The 24,380-nt window shown below is 37.7% G+C and overlaps 1 protein-coding gene across 3 annotated transcripts in view; it reads left to right on the top strand.

Annotated features, from left to right (window-relative positions):
* Nucleotides 1-1,780: 1,780 nt before the first annotated feature.
* Nucleotides 1,781-24,380, top strand: part of sema5a (sema domain, seven thrombospondin repeats (type 1 and type 1-like), transmembrane domain (TM) and short cytoplasmic domain, (semaphorin) 5A) — a 138,448-nt gene continuing 115,848 nt past the window's right edge. For all 3 annotated transcript variants that reach the window (XR_008606471.1, XM_055037520.1, XM_055037521.1), the window contains exon 1: nucleotides 1,781-2,378. The gene's annotated coding sequence lies outside the window, so the exon portion shown is untranslated. The remainder of the gene's footprint in view (nucleotides 2,379-24,380) is intronic.

Below are 24,380 nucleotides of genomic sequence, written 5' to 3'. Positions count from 1 at the left end.
TAAATCTCAGCTTTACTTCCCCCATGTGGGTAGCAACATTTTTATGAAAATGACCTGATTTGAATTTAGATGTGGGTACACGGGAGCAGAGGCGTCCACAAAGGCACGTTCCTGTTTAACATAGAGTCGCATTAACAAGCTGCTGGTGACTCTGCTGTGTGTCCATCAAAGAGACTGGAACAAGCTGTCTGTCAAAGCCCTGAAGCTGGGGGTTTTTCCAGCTTGATGGCAAGGTGTTAATTTCAGAGCATTCAATCATTAGAGGATGAATGGCAACCGGGGATCTCGCTGTTAGAATACACAACGTCATAAATGGCCAACACAGCAATTCTCCTTTTTGTCATAGGCCCTATTAGAAATGGCACAGTGACATCTACAGATTTCAACGTGTTTGCATGACTTTTGACAGTACCCAGTTGTGAAGTGAGAGGGCTTTCAAACTTGTTCATCAAGTGAAAATCTGTAAAGAGTGGTATGGATGTGAATCAATCTTTTATAGCGCCAACCTTGACGGCAATGCAGCAGAACTGCAAGGATTTTGTGGTGTCTCTCCAACAGCTTTGTAGACGTAAGCTATTACATTTTCGCTCGTTCTTCTTGAGCAAAATATCTCAGGGTCAGTCAAACAGGATGCAGAGCTAAGCCTTATTGTTAGCTTTCTCTATTTTCTTTCTGCATGAACCTTTCATTTTATATTCCAGGTGAGACCAGTCCAGAGCTGTACTTGTTTACCACAGATTTTGTGAATGAACTACAGGTCTGGACTTTAATAGGGTCATTAAAACACATTGATTTAACTTGATGTAAAACTATCTGATTGGAAGTGAACGTATAGTCACACGAAGTAGCAGTATGTTTAGGGTGGTTTTTCCTTACTTTGTTTTCATATCCACTCTCCACCCTCCCCACATCAACTAACCAGCTTTCCTGCTCTTGCTAAAGAACACCATTTTTGCAGATGCTGCCACTATTTCAAGAGTGGGGTTTTTATGTTCACAATTATGTGCTACTGGTGCTAGCTTTCCAGTATTTTCCATGAAGAGCAGAAAGTTCAACCTTGGTCTTGTCTGACCAGAACACATTCTTCCAAACTGCAAACATTGCTTAGGGATTTTTTTTAATATAATTATTTTTGTATTATTCTTGTCATTCTTCCTTGAAGTCAGATTTGTGAAGTGCCACAATAAAAGTTGTTGAAATACTTTGAGTGGCCCTTTTGTAACTTATGAATGTGTGCTCTAAGTCATTCGGTTTTCACTGTCGTTGTATGTTTAGAAAATTGGCCTCCTCTTTTGTGGCCAGAGCATGATGTTCCCATCACCCTGTTCCACAGTGGTGATGGTGTTTTCAGGGTATTTGTTTGCAGCCTCAATTAAAATTTCACATATCGAGTTGCCCTTTGGTTCGATCTGACCAGAGGGCAACTGTTCTGGAAATGCGCGAAATGCTAACTTCTCTAATAACATTGAAAGTTTAAATATAGGAGAACATGTGCGCTGTGCCGCATGTTCTGACACACACCATTCTTAAACACCCCCAGGGTTACATGACGCTTTCCCATGGTGCTGACCTTTAACCAGGTTAAATGTGATATTGCTCTCAATATGTCACGATAAAAATCTATCTTAACAAATCTCCGTCCATCCACTTGTTGCTCCATCGTTGTATGGTCTTCACTTATATTCCTCCACCTGCAGGAGAGCTGTGAGTCTCTGCCACGTCTCTCCTCCCCGCCGGAGAGGACGCGCGAAGTGGGGGCGCAGTGCTCAGCTAACAAAAACCTTGCTCCTGAGCTGCGCAGCTTTAACTGAAAGCAGCATTGTGGACACAGCGCCCACCTCCGCTCCTCTGGCTGTGTGTGTGTGTTTTTCTTTTCTTTGCACAAGCAGCCATTATAGCTAAGATACAAAAGTTTTTTTTTCTTCTTTTCTTCGTTGTTTTTTTTGTGTGTGGCGTTTTCAAGGTTAAAGTGCTTCTTTTGTGTGAGAGCTGAACACGACACGGAGTGAAGGCATTCGGTGCGTGGCGCAGCGCAGCGCGACAGTGCGGTGTCCGATTACGAACCGTGCGCCGGGCGGCTTGGTCCCGGTGAGCGCTTCCCCCGAGGGGCAGAAATAGCACACTTGGCTCCGGAGGGACGAGACAGAGCACAGAGGAATCCCTGCAGAGACAGCAGGAGTTTTTGTTTTATTTTTTTGTTTTATTTTTTATTACAATTATTTTTGAAACGTGGTCGTCATTCTCAGAGACAAATAAGCTGTAAGGATATTTCACCTCCAGCTCCTCTTCATTTCCAGTTACCCCACCACTCTTCTCTCTGGGACAAGACACGCAGTTTTGCTCGGTGCTAGATGAACGGGAGTTGGGCACTTTACTTGGTAAGAGACGAAAACATTACCATGATGTTGTGCTGATGCACGCGTCTGCTTCATTGCTGATATTTAAAATGTTGAACGTTCTCACGTGGATTGTGCATCAGTTTCCTGCTAAATACGCGCACGGTTTTGTTTGATCTCTAAAGTCAATTTCCTATTTACTGATAACATCCTGTTGTTATATAGGGATGCGCCGTCTTGAAGCACCAAACATGCACCCGCTCACGAACCACCCATAACAAAGATAATCAGTTTGAGAAGTTTTTTGTTTTTTTTTCCTCATGCCCTTCAATTACTGACCACATGGTGGTGCTGGCAGAGTGCAGCCATCACCATCACAAAGCTGAAGTCTACTCAATAACACTCACAGCTCTGTCTGGCTTCCCCCCTTCAACTCACATCTTAATTCTTAAGTTGTTGGTTTAAACACCACTGGAAGGCTGGGCTCAACTCATTATTTTCCTCCAGGTAGCACCAAATTATAATGACTACAAGAGAAACATGTTCAGTTGCCTAAACTCCAAATTTAGCTGAAAAGTCAATTCACTTAGAATCCAGTTAGACTGCTACATTCAGACATATTCAGTCCAACGTCCACGTAGATACAGCACAACATGGTCAAGGTGATCATATAATGGAAAAAGTTACCTGCCAGCTGATTGTATCAATCAAAGACTTTGCATTCATCCTCCTCCCTATAAGGGATCTTCCTACCTCATAGTTTTTTTTCTGTTATGCTCTTTGATTATGATATCACCTATTATTACTCAGTAAAATAAATGCAACATCAAATTGAGGAGAACCAGTATTTAATAACGACTCAAAAACATATGTCACAGAGGATAAAGAAAGAACTGGATAAAAAAAGGAATTAAAAATCAAAAATAGCTGTTTACTTTATGATTTGTTTCAGCATCTGAATATGCATTTAGTTAGTTAAATACATATTAAATATATGTATATATATATTTTTACCTGAGCAGGCTTAATTATTTAAAACCACTGTTAGACAAACTTAAACAAATATCTTTAAAATATGTTTCAACACTAATAAGCGCATAGTAAATTGAGAAAAGCTAAAAATGAAAGCTGCTATGCTTAGCTACATGTTTTGATCTGTTTCTGCTACCTAAAACCTGTACTTATTTAGTTTTTGTTTAAGTTTTCTGTTTTATTTTTGCATTGAGTATGTTCTAGGCTTTTAAACCATTGTTAATAAAACAAAAACTGGGTTCAAAAGATGTTATATTCTCTCATAAAATACAATAATATAACATTAAATGATAATAATAAAAAACTATCTTCCTTTTAAATATAAATTTAATCTCTTTTTGCAGAATTTCCCAATCGATAAAGTAAATAAAGTTTTACGGGGTAGAAGTCAAACAGATTTCATTGCCCATTGAAAGACTGATTCAGTGCAAATAAATGCACCTGTAGTTGCAGTATTTATTTGCAACTACAGGATTTCTTCTGAGCACCTCAAAGTAGTCAAATTATTATGTTCCAGCAAAGAGCTGCCCTTGGATTTGTTAACTTGTGGTTTTGTTAAACTATTCAGGACAGAATGAAAGTTTAATTCCAGCATTTCTTAGCTTGCAAAATTGAGTTTGCGAGTGTGATTCACATGTCTGAAAAGCCCCATTGATGCAGCCTTCAGAAACTCTTTCGGGAAATCAGCGAGAAAATGTTAAATTAAAGGAGATAATGCATATAAATTAAATGCTATGCATCCATTTGTGCACAGCTGCCCTGCAGCTTTGCTTTGTCCCCACTCATGCTCAACGGTGTATAATTGAATGGATATAATTGTTTACTATATCATTTATGACCAATTGTTTTTCAGACCTGAGGCATCCACCTTGTAAAATGAAAATGATTACTGAGTGAGAGTGCAGAGCCTTCAGCAGCCTTCTTTTGGGTATTCAGTTGATTTATTTATTTATTTTTTTTGTTTTGATCATGGTATTAGGTTTGATACCATGAACTGTTTAATCTAATCTTAAAGGCTCAGTCCCATCGCTGTGTTCATCCCTTCTGTCATCACACTGTGCTCACCGATAGAAATACATAACCCATGTCTGGACGGGATCCGGCTGCCTCTCAAAAAAGAAAAATATTACTCTTAGGTAAATTGTTTGCTCCGAATTGCCCGCTAGGTACGAGTTTGTGTGTTTGTTTGTCCTGTGTTGCCCTTTGATTGACTCGCGACCTGTCCAAAGTAGAGATCGCCTCTTGCCTTGGAGATGGGCAGAAGCCCACACATGACCCTTTACTGATAAACGGGTTTAGACAATGGAGAGGGGGCTGGAGGTCTAGAAGGCAAAATTATTTTCACTCAGTGTCTAGGCATTTTCTGGATCGTGAATGCTACAATTCTTTGGGGACAATGAAAACGGGAACAAAGACTGAAACCACAAATTCAGTTTTACTTAGAGAGTGTGATTACATCCATTCTCAGAAGACAGATCAGTTTATATGAGCAGTGAGCTTGTTTAAAAATAAACAAAACCGCAAACTTGAAAAGTCTCTGATTTGATTGCATGTTGTTTTTCTACAAAAAATAAATAGAGTGAATAGTTTTAGAAAGTCTGATGTGAATTTTGAGAGGGTGGAAAATTGCACGTATGCTAATAACTACATAACTACATAAACAGCACTACGATTTATCCTATTAAATTGAAACGGACACATTTAACAAGTGTAAAAATAGTCTTCCCGGGTACGGAGTTTCATATTCCTGAGTTTGTAGTGAAGGACGTTGTTTGACTAGCAGCGCTGATATTTGCAATGCGATGGCAGATTGCCCTAGCACTGACACCAGCACAAACACAGCAATTAGCCCTAGCCAGGAAGAACTCTGTGATGAAAATGATCCCGGCGGCCTCGCCAGCCCACACGGTAACTATGGAAACCCACAGAATGACAAGCCAATTGTTGTTGACCTTTGTGATCCGGCGTCTCAATGGGGGTCCAGCCCTGCTGAGAGTGAGAGTAAAAGGCATAATCATGCACATGTAAACTAAACAGTCATTACCCTATGGCCCCAGAGTGTTCTTCTTTGAGAGCCTTTTGGTTAATTATTTATCTGGCACCAACAAAGAAGAATTTGTTGATGGTTGGTGTCTGTTCACCCTGCCTTCACAAAGAATTTGACTTCATTGGCTGAGAACTGCATGACAGAACCGATTTTACTACATTTCTCCCAGTAGGCGAATTATTCCTCCTATGCAAGTAAACTCAGAGACTCAAACAACAGTTGAAGTGGTTTCTGTTGCTTCCTGCTGGGCTTTGCCCTCTCATTACCCAGAGGTATTTATGTATCACAGCCACTTTGTCTTCATTTAATTTTTCAATTCTTTCACCTGACACTTGGGTTTTCAGGCTTGTTTTTTTTTTTTTTTATTTTGTTTGAACAACACAATGCTATGTATTTTATAAAATTTACAAAACCTTTGGGATTCATTTATCTTCAGCTCCATGAGTTGGTATTATACAGAACCACATTTCTTATCATTTTTTTCCCCTCGCAAAATACCTCAAGTTTAAATAGATCAGAACTTTGATTTTCAAATTTTTCCACAGATTCACAGTTGGATTCAAGTCTAGACTTTGACTGGACCATTTAATAGACTGTTAAATTTCTTAATCGTATTTCTGGCTTGTATATTTGTGGTTGTAACATGATAAAATGTAAAAGGCTCAACAGGTATGTTTTTTGTTTTGATCTTAAGCACTTTTTTTTTTACGTCTGTAGCACTGAGTTTTGATACCTTCCTGATTTATTTCCACATAAATGAAAAAGTTGCAATGGTGTGTGCAAACGTTTTCCCACCTCCTTTTATTTCTGCTATTGTCTGTCAATTTGAGAGATGGTATGGTGTTTCTATGGCAACTCGGAGGTTTCCCAGTGAATTTGAGACCCTGTCCGTCACAAAGGAAATGAAAGTCAGTCATTCACTGCATTTCTGTTTTTCATCGCCAAAGAGGAAATTATCGTATGGCAACAACACAGCATCTGTTGTTTATCCACACAAACCCGACATGACACTACACTTGAAACCAGATGTTTACATACACTGTTGAAAGGACGCATAAGCCTTTTCCACAATCCTGCGAAATCTTAAGGAAAGGTATGTACTTCTGACTTTGCAGAAAGTGATGAAAAAAGTCAGTTTTGTAGAATTTAGTTAGAAACCAAGACCTAAAACAGAAAAACTTTAATATGATTTATCTAGTGTTCCATCACCTTCTCTCAGAGCTAGTTCTTAATGATTTGATATTTTTAAAGAATAAGGAAATATTTAATGAAGTCATAAAAGAAGGAAAAACTTTCAGAATTGCATCAGACATGAGCAAAAGGTGGGACTGACATGATGAACAGTGCTCACGTATCAGACAAAACACGCACGCCAGCAGTTCTCCGATGGGATGCATCCTTGTTGTACAGGCGAGGGGAAGCGCTGTAATTTCACACTGCATGTTAAACAGCACAAGAGCAGGTGTTGGAAATTTGACTTCAGAGACAGAGGAAGAGAAATGCAGGCAGGTGACACACGCAATCCTAGACCTGCTGTTATTATTGTCGTTGGGTTTGAGTGCGAATATCTGCGATTTTGAACATCCAGTTTTCATGTCCGCACGTCAGAGGGAATTATCTCCGCTGAGCCCGCCAGTCACTCACCCTGCACTGTTACACTACATTAACTCTGTCCTCTTTCTCAACTACAACCCCAAACTGAGCTCAAATAGCAAAAGGAGTCTGTCTTTTAGCCATGACATGAGCACAGAACCAAAAAGAGGGACTGTATTTGGGTCACGATTAAGTAATCCCCAAAGCCTCTTTTTTTGCGCTCGGGGATGAAGCTGCGAGGATGTGAGAAAGGTTAAAAGCAGAGGGATGGTGGCAAACTTTAGTGACAACAGAAGTGATTACCGTAAACTTTTTGTTGTTGTTTTGACTTCATTTTCTTCTATATTTGTATCTGTCTGAGGTAGGGAAGAGGGATAGATGAAGAGGAACACAGGGGCAGTAAGGCAGGGGGATGAGGCGTAATAAGCAGGAGGGTGTAGAAGAGGTGAAAAGAGGATTTAAAATGAGAGAATCCAGGATGAAAAAGGGAGGATGCTTTGCCAGGCTTTGTTTATTGACTGATCGGGTGCTCTGGGGCCATTTGGGTAGGGAAGTGAGTCATGAGTTTTCACCAAGCGCACAGGCAGACAGAGGGGTTAGTACATGCTTTTTTTGTCTTTTTTTTTTTCTTTCCTCTGTGGGATGTCACCCTGTAGTAATTCTGTGAAAGATGAACGACTTTCAAGTAGGAATGAGAGGATCATTTGATAGCAGGGCTCAGCTCGTATAATTCTCCTTTTGTAGGAGCCTCTTCATTTCACGCTGCGGCTTGCACCTCAGAGGTTAGAGTAAAACTGGACTGCCTCCTGTGAGACTTTAACACTCTTTGCTATGTATAGGCACAACTAAATTAACAGCCAGCTATTACTAAAGCAGGGGTTCAGCTTGTGTTTGCTTTCAGATTTTATATATAAGCAGAGGAAGTGACTTGCCTGGAAACCTTTAATGATTTTTGGTTGAGATGCTCTGATATTTAACTTAAATGCATTTTTTTCCCAAGGAAGAGCAATTTGTCTTAAATATATAATCTTGTGCTTATCCTGGTGTCACAAAGAAATATATAAAATGTCTCAGCTATGCTGCTACTATTTGCCTTTGGCTGCATTATTATTAAAAAAGATAGATAATTGCATTTTCTTTCTTGTTAGTGTCAATATTGTGTTACAGAGCTGATAAATCATCATGCAGACTGCTAAGAGTAAGGAGGAGGAGGGAGATGCAACAAATTAATATCAGGGGATTAAAAACAAATATATGACTGTTACTTTGTGGAGTATTTTCCATGTGTAACAGCATACTTCTCATGTAGTAATCCCTATGCTGGAAATATGATTTAAATTCAGCAACATTTTTCCAACAGGCTGCCAACTTTTCTCAAATCGCTATGCTTTATTACAGATGGACATGAAAACTAAACAATTAGATAAAACCGATTTCCATGTCCAAACCTTCCTGTTGTGTAAACTTATAGATTTGTTTTCTTTGTTACTCTTGCAACCTGAGATGTCTTCCTCTGCTCTAAATGTTTGCAGAAAATACAAAACAGACATTTGTTATATTGACTCTGTCCACAATAGCGTGGTATTACACAGAAAGACTCACTCTGCAACAATTTGTTTGCTACCAACTTGTCAGTAAGGAAGGTAGCAAAAGGTTGTTGCTAAGTTTAAACTAATTTAAACTATTTACACTAAAATTGCTAAATTAATTTATTACCTAATTTGCTTGGTTTACTATTTTGATGCACCTGTCTAAATGTTGTAAATCATGCATGGTTTTCAACATTGTGGGAATGACAACGTGAGTTAAAGCATCCTTAATATGTTTAACCCCAAAAATAGTTTTTTATTGAATTTACATGTTTTTTAGAGTGGTACTGGTAGTGCTTTACTTTTTGACCTTACATAGCTGCATTGAGTACTAATGGCCAATATCGGGTTGCCACACAACCGCTATGCTAAAGCTAAATCATAATTTGTGGGTCAATGACCTCCGCCCAATATCCAACCGTAGATTGACATCGGTTTCGGGTGTTGTACCAATATTGGATCTGATTGATCCAATCTGTACTTTTTAGGGTTTTATTTCTCTCTGGTATTGCCTCATTGCTTCTTATCTTAATTGAGTGCATCATTTTAGGATACAAAAAATGCTTTTGATGTAATATGTTTAGCGCTATCCCAGCTTCATGTTTTCTGTAGCAACACAAACAACCAGAAAAGCAATAATTTGATCAGTGAGAGGATATAAATACAGAAAATCCTTTAATCTTCAGCAAATGAAAACATTTATCAATGCTTTGAAATATTACGCAGGGCTTATCAGAGCAATATATGCTGAAAAAAAAAACGCGTTATAAGATGATACTTTACCCAGCAGATGAATGAGAAAATAAAATCACACAGCATGCCGAATTCTTTTTATCGAACCTCATGTGAAATTTTGTGATAACATCAAAAGATAAAACAGTCCACTACATGCATTTCAGCCAGGGGAAAAAAAAAGAGATACTGAGGGAGATCAGGAGCGATATAAAGGCAAAGAGATAAGAGCTTCAGTTTCCAAGACAAAAAGGGATAGAATCTGATTCTTGAATGGAAAAGTAAAGGGTAGGAGAGAGAAAATCAAGGAGATAGAGAAGGTATATAGGGAGTGATGAGCAAACACCACAAGGAGCAGGTCTGAGGGAAATAATTGTACATGGAGCTTCTCTCAATAGAAACCTGGATGAGCCGGTAGGTTGGATTCAGCTGTCAGTGGTAGAGGGAAAAGGACAGATAGGCAAAGAGTTTGGCCTGACAGGATGGTGGAAGCATGAGAGAGAAATATCAATTTACTGAAACCTTAGTATATTTTCTGTATGCTCACTCAAGACATTCCCAAGTTTCTGCACACTGTCAACTCTCAAAACTGTAGTCTGCTGGATTTTACTCTCTTGACTTTCCCAACTGACCCTCAGGTGCTTTGCAGACTAAAAGTAGTGAAGATTTAGAATTTTCTTGCTAATTCTTGGCCATGGTTCAATGGGTATTTATTACATATTTCTTTATTTTCATTCAAAGGAAACTTATCCACTTAAATAATTAGATATTAAACAAGTCTTTCCGATGTTCACTTTGGCTTTTGAAATACACCGTTGTCTTTCCATTTAACTTCTGCACATGTAAAAATGATAGAGAAGTCTTCAAACTAATAAGACCTTGGCATCATCGAACCCCTTTCCTACACTGAAATAATCTTGCAACCCTTTGGATAACTTAAAATATTTAAAATCAAGCTGAGTCCTTGTGAAAAACCAATCCAAAATGGTGTTTTTTATTTAATACATTTATTAACCAAATACATTTAACAGATAAAGGCCTTCAGCATTCATTACTCTTTTTAACATTGTGTCCCTTTCCAACCTTTTAACATATCATGCTCCCGTGAAACGTGTTCGTGGCACTTTCAACATGTGCCACCAACACGTTCGATGGTGAGATGTTGGATGGAGCCAAATTCAAGGCGGTGCTGGAAGAAAACTTGTTTGAGAAAACATTGAGACTGGGACAACAACCCAAAATTATGAGGTTTAGATCAAAGTGTTTTCTCTTCTTTTCTTTTTATGTCTTCTTTTATTCTCTAAAAAATAGATCAAGGCTATTTCTTGTGTTAAAATGACTAAAAGTCTAGACCTTAGCAGAGCTTATGTGGGAAGATTTGACACTCAACCCATTTTGGTGCAGCCTGGTGCAATTGTACGAATTAGAATGAGAATCGCATTGGACAAACACCTTTTAGATATCTTCAAAAGATGTCATTTTCTTTCCCCTTAACAATTACATGGTTTATGTGTGTTGGTCTATCGCATAAAATCCTAATAAAATATCTTGAAGATAGAGAAAAAGTTACCCTTGAAATTAAGAAATTAAATATGTAACCACATCTTTACATTTTGGTGACGGCTTCTCAAAACAAAACAGGAAAAACTAAAAAAAGCACGAGGTTAAGTGCTTTTTTTTCATTCACCCTTTGATTTCCAGACACTTTCCTGCAACTGCAGCACACTGTCAAGACATGAGACTCTCAAGAGTCATGCTCTTTGCCAGAAACAGGATGATTATGGTCTGGCGACTCCAAGACACAATGCTGCCTCAGTTCTGAAGGTGAAACCACATAGTGGACATGTGGTCTGATCTAAAACCAACACTGGACAATAAAGCGTTCATTATTCCCTCTGAATACCCTTTCAGTCCATCTTAAATGAACTGACTGGGAAAAGGACAACCAGTTCCGAATCGCGTGGCTTCCAGGCAACATTGAGCTTCTTGTTCTATAAGCCAGACTTGACTTTGATAGATTTTTGCTATGTGTGCATGACAGCATGGAGCTGAATTCGTTTGTGGATAAGTGGGAGTTTTGTTTAAAGGGACATTGTCTTATGGGAAATTAAGTCTCGCCAGGTACTGGGTTGCAGTGATAAGGACATAAGCTGTGGCAGAAAGCAATAGAATAAATCTTTAGGTATTGCTGGGACTGCTCTTTGTTTCCATATACAGTCCAGGGTTGGTTAATGCAGTGGTTTCATTATACTGTTTGTTAAAACAACAGAGTTTATGTTATTCTGCTAGAGCTCTGTAGAGTTCCTCCTGCATTCCCTGGGGATGTGAACTTCAGTATTTGATCAATGTTTGACCAAATACTATGCAGATTATTGGCCTGATCTTGTTCTGCTTCGTTGGTAAAGATGATTTAAATAATAACTACAAAAATAACACAATTTTAATGCATATCATATGACGGTACTAAACTCAGAATATTAACAATGTAACTTCCAACTAAAAAACCTTACGTAGGATTAAGGTTACTTGATTCAAACTGACTTTACCGAATCTTTTCTGCTGTGCATCCATTGAATCATGATGTGTCTTTCAGTTCTGGACAAGGGGCATTGCAACATCATAATTATTTTTATTCCCACTCAATTCGATGTTCATCTGCTACTGGATTTGCAATTTCACCCATTTTTTATAACTCTGTCTGGGCCAGCTTTCCTCATACTTACATACACACAGTTGCTTTGGCTGCAAAATGAGTCCAAATTATCAGCCACCCACCACCATGTTTTATAGTTGGATTGAGCTAAAGGGATGCCTGCTGTGGCCAAACATCACCCTGCTGGTCACATCTTTTAAAAATTGCATACTTCCATAAGTCCTAAACTTTGTTCCCAGAAAAAAAAGAGGCGTATTTTAATAACAACCTATCCAGTCAAACTCTTGTGGTCATTTTTTTATTGTACTGCCATAAACCTTTAACATTTCACAAAATGACTGAGGTTCATAAAGTATTCAGTTTTTCTGGTTAGGTCAAATTGATGGAGCATTTAACTGCCTGTTCAAAATTCCTGATGATATCTTGGATACCTGCCATTGAATTAAGGCACACACATGAACAACTCAAGCAAGTTGCTGCTTTTTCTTTTATCTTACATTGGTGCACACAGTTGATGATGATTTGCTAGTCACGTCCATGAAATAATGCAATTTATTCACATCAGCATAGCAGCATTCTGTGTTATCAGCTATTTGTTACTTTGTAAGAGCTATTTTTTGTAAAGACATGGCATTAGCTCACTTCCCCTGTTATTTCACTGAAACACGGAAGAGATGGCCTGTGGTTTAAGGTCTCCGAGGTTACAATTAACATTTGGGAACATCTGGAGTCCTTTGAATGTGTTTTTTTTTTTTTTTTTTTATGTTAATACCCCTTTGGCTACGTTAGACCGTATTGATGTGTTTATCGCCTGATGCTGAAATGCCATCATTTCTGGCATTCACACAGATAGAGATAGGTATGATTGGCTGCTTATCTCATACTAAATACATTTTTATCCTATAATTTAAAAAAATATATATTTAAATATAGGCTGTATGTTTCACAAATTCAGAAAATAATTCATAGGATGTATATTTTTAATTGTTTAAATGGAACAGACTACTACGTGTGGTCACACTAAAATACTCAAACTACAGCTAAATGGTATAAAATGCAATTTTACACTTCACAACTGCTTTCACAAACACTGAAAGCACATGAATGATTGTTGGACAGACCGCTATCATAGGGAGCATTAAAGCAGCAATCACAATAACCAATATGGAAAACTACTGAAGATACTCATCCATTCTCCATAGAGGCGTAAGCTTTTCAGGTCAGTGACAGTCTTCATCATCAATAGAGCAAATGAGAACTATGGACACACCTGTGACAATAATTATCTATTTAAGTGGTTTCCAAAGGATAAAAATCAAAAATCAAAATACAAGAAAAACCCCTTTATGAATATTAAACTATTTTTAACAGTCAATTTTAGTATTATTACAGCACCTTGAAGATCGGAAAATATGCCAAGATTCAGTTTTTCAATATTGAAAAACTAAATCAATATTAGTCCAATGACTGATTTTCAAATAAGATATTTTGTAAGATTAACTTATTAAAAATGTAAGATCTGTAGGGAAAGACGCTCTATAACCAGAAAGGAAAAATCTATAAATTAATCATAAACAATCCATCAACTTTTCTTTAGTTTTAAACTTCCTGTGGGGGTTAGCTGTGCAAATGTACTGCAATGCTAATATTAGCACTTGTTTTGTGAATATGTATGCAGAAAAGAATAATGTAGACTAATAAAATACTCATTTTTAAAGACATTTTAATCTTGGTTAAAGATGAGTTATTCAGTTGAAGTATGTCACCCAAAAAGAGCAAATGTAGGATACATTTATATTGTTTCTCAAATTGACTTTTGTATAATTTTGACAGCTGTATTGGCATAAAAAATAGTTCATGTCTTATTGTAGTTATTTTATTCCATATGTCATGATCCATGTTGATTATTAACAAATTGTCATTATTCATGTTTCTAAATCATAAGGCAAATGCAAGGTTGTACCAGTCGTAAAGTGTGCATTGTGTTTTTTTATGTTGTTTGGAGAAGCTTTACAGCCTACGGCATCTCCCAGCGTTGGCAGAGATCTGAGAAAGTGAGTCTGCTAGATAGTGACTGTACTGAAATCAGCAAATAAATCCTCAAGCTAACCAGAGTGAGTTCAGGCAGTTACAAAAGGAGCTTTTTTGTGTACATATAGGAAGCAGCATATATAGTTCTGTTTATTTCACATGCAGCTTGGATGCATGTGTCAGGACTTCAGGGGGTCAGCGGGTCGCACTTCTAATGAAAGGAACGTCTCCTCTTTCACATTCTCATAATGGTTTTGCTCCAGCTTGTTGACCCCAGATTGAGCCTATTCACCTAAATACTGACCTCCAGCTTTCTCTCTGCCTTGTTTTGGAGATTCAGATACGCGAGGAAGAAGCACATTTTCGAAAAAGCTCATGAATGTCTTTTTTAAACTTTATCATGAAAACAGGGAACTAAAAGAAGAAGACTTTACTTTACTTTATCACCCCTTAACAATAACCTGGGATCAGTGGAGACAAGTCATTTTGTGTCAGAGATGTTGTTGCAGGAAACTTTTACAGTAGTTTTTGACTTAAAACCTCTGCAGAACTTTTCAGACAGTCATAGTATTGGAAATAACTCCTACGCAGAACATCCCTCTGCTCTCTGTTTGCCCTACACACAGCATGGTATTACCGTGCTCTGGTTGTCATTAAAAATAGACCTCTGCCCTTATGAAACCAGTGCCCTGTAGCATCCTGATCTATTTTGTACTCCACAGTTCTCCCTCAGGGCCTTCTAGGAGGAAAAGCACTTCCCTTACTGTTATGGTTAAGGGCAGGGGGGTGGGGGGTGGGGGGGGGATTTTTCCCGCGTCTATTTGTTAACTTCAGAAAAACATCAAAAAGAAGAGACAACACACAATATGAAGCAAAAACCGATACAAGGGACCATGAAGTAGCTGACTCTCAGGAGGTAATTGTGCGACTGTTCTTTGTTTGGTTCTTTAAAGCCTTTGCTGGTTTGAAAAAACCCCAGAAGAGATAAAGTTTATTCATTTTTTTCAGCTCATAACTTTTTTTTCTTTTAAGTGACTTCTATAAGCACTTCATATAGAAATAGGTTCCCATCATTTGTAAAAGTATGTTTTTTTTTAAATAAATGTATTATATATTTTTGATGAACAGCAGTTATTGTGGTGTGGACAGTATGGCTCTTCAACCATGGGGTCGCTGCATCAGGGGCTGGAATGAGCACTTCAAAATGTGACTATCAAATACTCTCTAATATAAGTTTTATTCGCTTATATGTATGCCCAATTCGTGAGTTTAGAGTTTTAACACATTATAAAAATGATATGGTTGTGAACCAAATTGATACTTGACAATAAAATTTGTTACAATTTTGTTTTTTCATGTATGTTGGCCTAATTTGATATTTTTTTCTGTTGAAAGTCAAAAATTTTTGTACTAATATGAATGAAACTTAATCAGTTTTTCCATCGTCCGGAAACGTTAAAATACAGATTAGATTGGTGTACTTATTTGTCCAACAACAAAATATAATTTGGGAAGATTAGCAGGTAGAAACTGAAAGTAATAAGTTACCCGGAAATGGTAAAATCCGAGAAAATTGCCTCATTCAGACACAGGAGCAGTTTGTCATTTTGGCAAAAGGAGTATTAAAGTAACATGTCATTGTCATCAACACAATCCTACAATCACGCCAACTCCTCATGTTTTTATCCTTCAGTTCCATGAGCTAAATCAAACGACTCCTTGTTTTTTTTAATCCTCACCAGTATTTTCTTTTTTTTTATCCCTTTAGTACATTCCCAAATGGATTTTCGCACCTTCTCAAAGACCTTATGGTTTTATATATTTAGCTCAACCTGTTAAAGTAATTGATTTACACTTCTTCTAGGAGTGCAAATTCCTGGAATAGGAATTAACTGAGGGCTTTAAGAGTTTCCACTTAACTTTTAAAAACTACAAAATATGTATTGGCAAAATAATTAAAACTGTCCTTCAAAATTATTCTTCTAAAAGATCCATCCATATGTAGAAATGAATTCGAAAAAAGAAAGATTAAGGTTGTTAACTTCTATGTGCATTTTGTGTGTCGACTGCAAGGCAGCAATGTCACAGAGCTACAGAAATTGTGTTTCTGCCTCCATGGCTGGACTATAATTTAGGTGCAAGCTTGATTAGGTGTCAGCCTGTCACTCAAACATTTGAGTGCATTTTTGTGTACTCTTGTCATGCAAAAGAATATGAATTGATGGGATGATTGATGCAGATTATCTGGGCCTATTATTCGCTTGAAACGACAAAAGGTTTAGCATATAGTTTGTACCTATGTGGCACGACAGAATGCTTTCCTAGCAAAGCTTTTATGGAAAATATGTCACGCAGACAAGCAACAAAAGCAGGAACTTAACAAAGCACATTAAGAATTTGTGAGTTATCTTAAGGAGTTGGAGTAAAAACACACCTGGAGGCCACGTGTGGATTACCCCGCCTACCCCACGGGCGTCCCGGGTAGGAAAACTCCAAAGTCATCATTATAGCTGAGAGTGAAGGGGATCATTAAGTCATTATTTATGTGCTCACTGCTGTTTTATCACCTCCAGACGCAGTCTTGCAACGCAGACACCCACACTCACAGCCCCAGAAGAATAACATAATTGTTCGAGTTGGCCCAAGGGGTTGTGTCTAACAGAAAAAGTGCAGACATTAACAGTCTTGGGCAGCTGCAGAAAACACTAACCCACCTTATATTTTTTGTTCCAACCTCCTCGTTCCCCTTCCCCATTGGGCTTGTTTGCACCTTATTTGGGTTTATTTACACAAGGCTCTCAAGAACCCCTACACTTGCTGTGGCTTGAGGTATGCAGTAGCAGAGGGGAAAGTTTTTACAGGCAATTTCCCCTTTAGAATAGTTTGCTGGATGAGCTCAGTTAAAAGCATGCCGCTAACAGAGCACTTTGTGCCTCCGCTCAATCAATTTCCCCGTCTTCCTTTTCAACTTTATTTTTCTGTAAAAAGCGTGCTGAGCTTTGTGGGAAACTTGAGCAAGTTGGTTTACTTCACACTGAGCATGTGTTTTGGGGGCAACGTGAACTTGAATCATTTTTCACCTGTTCTAGCATGTTTCCCAGTTGCAGATGATTACAGTCATGTTTAAAGAAAACCAAAAGACTGTCTGGAAACAGAGACACTTAAGTCTTAAAAGAAAAGTAGACCAAGCATCAGATTGGATTTTAAACAGACCCACTCTGTGTTGCACCTGGAGCTGTGGCTCTTGTGAAAGGCCACTCAGAGTCAGCCCTCTGGACGTTGCAGTCTCAGATGCTTGCGGCGCCACTGTTTCCCCCCGGTGTTTCCTTTCATTTTACTTTGAAGGTGTCAAGGGGTGTTGCTTTTCCAGCTGCGCCCAGCCATTTCACCTCAAGTCTGTCCTGCTGTTATTTTCATGTCCTGATTCAATTACCTCTCTAGGACCGGTCCACTGACACATGACATGAGCACACTGGGCCAAAGAAATGTGGAGAAATTGTCTGTTTTTGGCATGTGGATTGTTATATATGGGAATGCCATGGGGTTTCCTTCACAGCCAAACCACACTTCTACTCCATTCCAACTTCTTTAACTCCAAGGGCTTTTTGAAGTGCCATTAGGCTTGTCTTTCTTTTCCTCTAAAATCCACGTTTTGGTAATCCTCTCCATTCTCCTCCTTACTCATCGCTTCTTTTGTTCCTACCTGACCTGTTTAACACCCCCTCTCCTCTGGAGAGGGGGTGGAGTACAACCTGCTCCAGTTTCTTGACTACTACTCACTTTCACCTCATCCAACCTCCACCCATCTTCCTCCCTTCCTTATTTCCGTCCTCTATTATTTTCATTATTAACAGCCCCTCTCCTTCAGTCTTTTTTAAGTGACCCTAAACTTGACTTTCTCGCTCCACCTTTTTAGTTTGTCTCCTTTGAAGAGCAGCTCAGGGTGAGGACGTTCATTCGCTGAATTTCAGCCTTGCAGCTCTGTGCCTTCAATAAATTACTGGTAGACTGACATAAATAGAAATTCATTTATCATTATAGACATTCACACATTTGCTTCTACCCCTAAGCTGAATGGAAAGCTGTGTTTGGTGAGTTTGATGGATGCATACATCCAGGAAAACTCACAAAAGCATTCAGCTGAAAACTCATAAGCAGTTCAACGTCAGTGTCATGGATGTGTCCACTTAAATTATTCGCTTTTTTTTAATCGACTCCAATAGGCCGATCTAAACTTTTTGAATCTTGGCGGAAAGGACTTTAGTTATCTTACAGAAGGCTTAAAACCAGAAAAACTCTGCTCTAGTATTATTATATATATAACTGCGCATGCATTTCAAAAGTATTAAAAAACATATTTGAGCTTATATATATCCATGTTTTCGGTTAGCTGTTAGTCCAATACATTAAATGTTTAATGTAAGAAAACAGAAAATCTGCAAAAATCTTTCATTTTTAAATAAAACATTTAACACTCAAATTAAATACTGAAAACTATTCATACAAATTCACATAAAAAAATGAAGCCATGCTCATGATAGAAGTGGGTCATGTACACACTGACAAAGGGGGAGATCACCAGTAATGGATACAAGTGGGTCAGGAAGACAGCCGTGCAGACGTGAATATATTTCAGGGAAAGACCGGAGGTGAAGCAATCACTCGCACACACACGCATACAAACACAGACAACACATTTAGAGACATCTGTTTTGGGCTCACCATAAAACCCAGATGGACCCCAAGGGGTGGTGTGTCAACAACAGTGGAGACCACACATTAAATGCTTGCTGTGCTCCTGAGACTGATTCCTGGGGATTTAGAGCAGTGAGGGGGTATTAACCAAGACCACAACCTGTAATTGCCATCATAATTACATAGGAAGGTCTTTCTGAATTAATATATGCTGTAATTCGAGGGAAATTTCATTCAGTCTTAAGAGCTCAATGTCTTGTTAGCCTCTTGAGTGTTGTTAGCGCATGTCTGTGTCTCTGCACGGTCACCCAATGAATATGCATTGTGAGGGCAAACTTACTTTTTTCATCTCGGCTGAACCCAAACACAGAATATGAATTAGTTTATTAGAGTTAAAAGTGGTGAGATCTGGCTTTGATGTTGAGCTATCAAAGGTATCACGAAACCACAGTTCAGAGGAGCAGTGTTGCACTGTAATATATATTTAGGTGTGAGCTGAAATTAGACCTGTCACAGCTATGGACACATGCCTTACCTTCTTGTGTCTACCTTAATCTGTGGAGCTGGAAAGTTGATATTATTGTTTCTGTACTCTAAGATGAACTGTGCATGTAAAAAAAAGAGAACACTTAAACACTCCATAGTTTTGCTCAGTGAATTTGTGATAGATATGGTGAAAACAAAACAAACAAACAAAAAAAAACTTTATTGAGAGAAGAAATAGGAATGATTGATTGGGTATGATTTTATGCCCATCCAAACTAACTTTTAAATACATTTATTTAGAAAAAATGTTGACAGATTCTATGCTTATTTTTCCCACTAATATGTCTGAATTGTGTTTTACATTAAGTTTATGTAAGTTTATTAGTAGCTTCTGTACTAATACAAAAGCTTTTCTGCAAGCTTCAAAGCTTGCAGAAAAGCCTCAAGCTTTAAAGACTCAGACGATTGATACCTACCCAGTGCGGGATACTTGCAATCAAGAAATTTTGCATTAAATTTGTTGTTCTAAACCACACACCTACAATTTTCTTTCCATATTTCTGACACATACAGTATGTTCCTGTAACAGAGACCATCTGCTTGTTAAGTGTTTGTTCATTCAGCTGTTGTAATTTCACTCTCCATCCAAAAATGTTAACGATATTTCTACTAAGCATCATTTTACAGCGTTGCAACTTTGTTTGATGTGTGATTTGTCCTGAAACATGGCATGTTTTATCACCCATATTCCTTTTAGGCTCGCAGACAGACGGGATGTGCGTCTTCGCACTTCTGTAGCATATAATCTCCTGTGAGCCATCGCTTCTCTTTTTTTTTTTATTTTGAGAGGGAAGTGATGACACACTATGAAAGTGATTTCTGTCTGCTATACGGCTCATTTGGGTCAATTAAGGGAAACTCATTATGTGTTGTCAGTGTTTCAGGGGGCAAAGTGACATACACCCAGAAGTCTTGCAATTATCTGTCAGTGTGGCATCCTCAGATATTCACAATTGTTTGCAATGTAGAGTCTTAAAACTGATATTTGTAGCTGCTGAAACAAGTGTGGAGATTAACACAAAAGCCAATTGTCTTGGTCACAAGGCTTAATTTTGTATCCTTGTCAAAACATAATGGAGTAAAAACACACCATGAAAAGATTACTTAGATTATTTTTGTTAAATTTACCTTGTGTTGTTTAATGTGTCAAAAGAAAAAAAAAATATGAACATACCTTTTCAAGGCTGTGTCTGCAACTTCATTGGTTTGTGCTTGTTCACTGATGCTGTTAGATTAAGTCGTGAGGAATTTTCACAAAGCTTAGTCTCCTTTGGCTTTTTATGTGGATGTGCTCCTTTTTTGTAGAAAGGCAGGGCTTATATTCCTCTCTTTTCTTCATTTATGCTTGGGCCGAATTAAGCACTAAATTAGTTTTGACTTTCAGAAAGTAACAAAGGCCCACTTCTACATGCCTTGCAGTGACAGTTAATGGCAGCAAATTTCAGACTTTTTTGTTGGCTGGACAATAAGAGGCCTTTTAATAAGCTTTACCTATGTCCAATTTCCAGTTACTGTTACAAGGCCCTCTGAACACCACCAGCAGGGAAGGTCGGTCAAGTCTCTCAGTTAAGGACACAACGACTGATCAGGGATTCAAACTCGCAACCTAGCAGTTACAGGATGAACTCCTACCACCTCCTACCTTAAAGTTGAAGCTTCCTTATGGTTTAGATCTTCTAATGTTTCTTATTGTCTTGAAATACTCTCAGATAATGCAGTAAGTTATCGTCTCTAAAATATTGCATACAGTAATGGCAAAATGCATTACACTAACCAACTGACATCCTGTGTATCTTGCCTCAACGAGTACCTTCATAAATCGAGCTCTTTATGCATTGCTTAGCCTAATTGCATACTTCTGCAGTGATTTCTCAAACTCATCTGTGTGTAGTCATACGTTCTTTGCTTTTTCCTCAAAAACAGAAATTGGAATGGTAAATTAATTCAGCACAGATCCCTAGTGTTTTTACTATTTTTTTTCTTTATCTGCAAAAAACTCCATTGTTAATAAGATATATAGAGTTCCATCCTTAGTAATATGAGTATGCTACCAAAAGCATTGTCAGCAGTTTCCATTGCACTGCAAGGGGCCATACGTTCACATTAAAATGTGCTCAAAGCCCATTCTGTGGTGCATGATTTGAATATTTAATGCAAATGCATCTGGTTGAATATGGTGAATTTTGAGGACAAATCTGAACTGATTAAATCTGACGTGCATCCCTATTGTCAAAATCTGAATGTGAATTTCAATAACATATCCCATTAAAAACTATGATCTGATTTTATACATTCTTCCTGCACGTCTGTCTATCTAATGCCACATGTTGATGTGAAAATTAGTTCACAAAGTTTTCTCTTTAGAATTGGAGAAGTCTTACAGATCCAAAATACTAATAGTAAAGCCTGGTGACTATAATAATAACACAAAATAAGACGAGGTAACATGCTGTGAAGATAAATAAATAATGTTCCAACGCTGCCACTCTATGCATCTGATACTGAAGCATATGCATTGTGATTTCCAGCTAAGTCAGATTCTATACAGAGTAAACCTTACAATGCTCACATTATTTCTTTTTTGAACAATGAATCATTGTGTTGTTTCCCCTGGCGCACGCAGCTACTGCAGTTAAAAACTTTGCAGTTGCACATGGTCATCTCAAGAGAGTCCAAGTGAACCCTATTGGTCAAGCACAAATAAAAAAATCACACAGGCTTTGATATCAAGCACCCCAATAGGAATGTAGTAAACTTTACAGACTGTGTGGATAGAGCACTTAATTTTCATTCCCAGATGGCCATATTATCATTCTAGCTGAGAAAGAAAAATAAATAACATTTGTTAATATTTATACCCACATAACAATTATCATTAAGTATAGATATATAAAAACAAGCAGAGTTCATCATACAAAGAAGTAAATCCTCTCATTACATATTAACAAATTGTAAAGTGCAACACTCTTCTTCCAGACACGGGTATTAAAGACTACACACACTCAAGTGTTTACAAAAACACATTGAACAGTCAAACATTACTTTAATAATTATATTGTTTGACAAAAACTCAAAATTGTCTGCCATATTTGATCTGCTATGTTACCTTTAAAAATGCTAATGCAGTATTTAGGCAATAGGACAGCCTCAAGGCTGAAAAAACTCACAGCAAGTACAAATAACAATGGTCACAAAGAGTGGGAAGAAAACAGGCATGTATCACACCTGATATTGTCACAGCAATATTTACCAATATCATTGCCAATGCTAGATTTTCTAATATCGTGCAGCCCTACTCTGTAGTTCTACAAGCTGCATGACTTGACATCATGACGCACCTTGTGTCGTATCCAAGCTAATCGTATTTTGGCACGAAGCAGAACAAGACTTTTTCAATTAATAATGATATTTATGAATGTGCGTCAGACCCGCCGTGTTTAGCCCTTAAGTGAGTTTTAATTTAGTGCGTTATATTAATGCATAAAAATCAAAGTTTATATAAAATGGCTCCTTAAAACTGCTGAACAGGCGTGAATCCAGAAAGTTAAAGAGGAAGTTACAGAGGCAGATAATGAAATTAGGGTGTCACACTAAAACAAACAAGAAAACAAAAATCCAACCAGGCCTGTAATAAACATTGTAAAAGTGAGTGACTCACAACATGAAGGTCAAAGACTGACATAAACATAAATATATAAAACACATAAATAATTTTGGATAATTTATGCTGTTTCTCTTCTTTCCTAAGTTCTTGTGATTTAAAAATATTATCTACGTAATACTTTCTCATCGAGGAGGATAAATGGCTTATTATTTGTCCGAGCAGAGTGATTGTCAAAACCTCACACTAGAAAATGTTTTGCATTTTGCAGTAACACATTGATGGTGTTTATTTATTTATTTTTTTTAAATAATATATTATAGCAATACTTGCAGTAAAAATATAAGTTCGATCTCAAACTATTTTTATTAACAATGAATATCAGCTCACTCTGTATGAAGTTGCTGTAAACATTTACTCTGGCGCGACACTGAAAGTAAAAGTACAGTAACCCTCAAAGTTTTATTTTGTAATTGTTAAAATTACCTCCATCGCCACTTGTGTTTGTTAATGATGACTGAACCCTCATTAGTCCAGCATTTCTGGTGTAGTGTTTTGTCAACTTCCGCTCCAATTCACTGCTTTTCATGATGATTGAAGAGGAATTTGTTGGAGAAATTTACCTCCGCAAAAAGGCTTTGTGACAGTATTTAATGACCTGACAGTGAAGGACAACCTGGTCATTAGACTCTAGATCCTGCAAGCATGTGGTTAATGACGTCTATTCATGTGTGTTAGATAATGATGTTTGAGGTCTTAAGGTTCTTTACCTTGCAGTGGCAATTCTGGATGTGACTTTCGCATGTGTTGTCCTCAACACTTCATGAATAGAGAGTGATTTGTATCTATCCAGCCTTCACAAAGAAGCATGGTATTAAGTGCAATAGCTATTTTCAAAAAAGTAATAAATGCTTAAGTGAAGGACAGAGATAAGAGGATAAACCGAGGTTATTGAACACGTCAAGGTGTTTGATGAATGTTTTCACCATTTTATAGAATCAACGCTTAAACAAGCAGTAGTTATTTTTTAGAAGAAAATAAGAGCACCATAATGTGGACATAGATGCACCTCTAGTTCATTTTTAAATGTCTACCTGTCTCTCGTGGGGGAAGACTGAATTATACGGAAGTAAAGTAATAAGATCCCAATCATCCAATCCATATCAACATAGTAAGAAGGATCCCTTTTTATAGAAACAGTAAAGCTAATTTGTTTAGTTCACCAACATCTTTACAGACTGCAAATAAGCTTGGCGGTAGGTCAAGATAAGTGTTTGGAAATTTAAATACTTATTTACTAAGCTTGGGACTTAAAAATTAATAATAATAATAATTGTGTATAAAACACGTTAAAATGAGTGATTAACTCAATGTGCTGTGAAGTGCTTTGGAGTCCTCTGAGCTTGATAAAGCGCTACACAAGTACAGATCATTTACCATTTTGTGGTGCGACTGTGGCTCTGTGGGTAGTTGTCTTGAAGGTTGTAGATTCGATTCCAGCTTTTTCCTGCCACATGTCAATGTA

This window comes from Poeciliopsis prolifica, unplaced genomic scaffold (assembly GCF_027474105.1).
Source record: "Poeciliopsis prolifica strain line A6 unplaced genomic scaffold, Auburn_PproV2 SCAFFOLD012, whole genome shotgun sequence".
NCBI classification, from domain to species: domain Eukaryota; kingdom Metazoa; phylum Chordata; class Actinopteri; order Cyprinodontiformes; family Poeciliidae; genus Poeciliopsis; species Poeciliopsis prolifica.
Note: the sequence above shows the minus strand (reverse complement) of the source record. Positions and strands in the feature narration are given on the sequence as shown.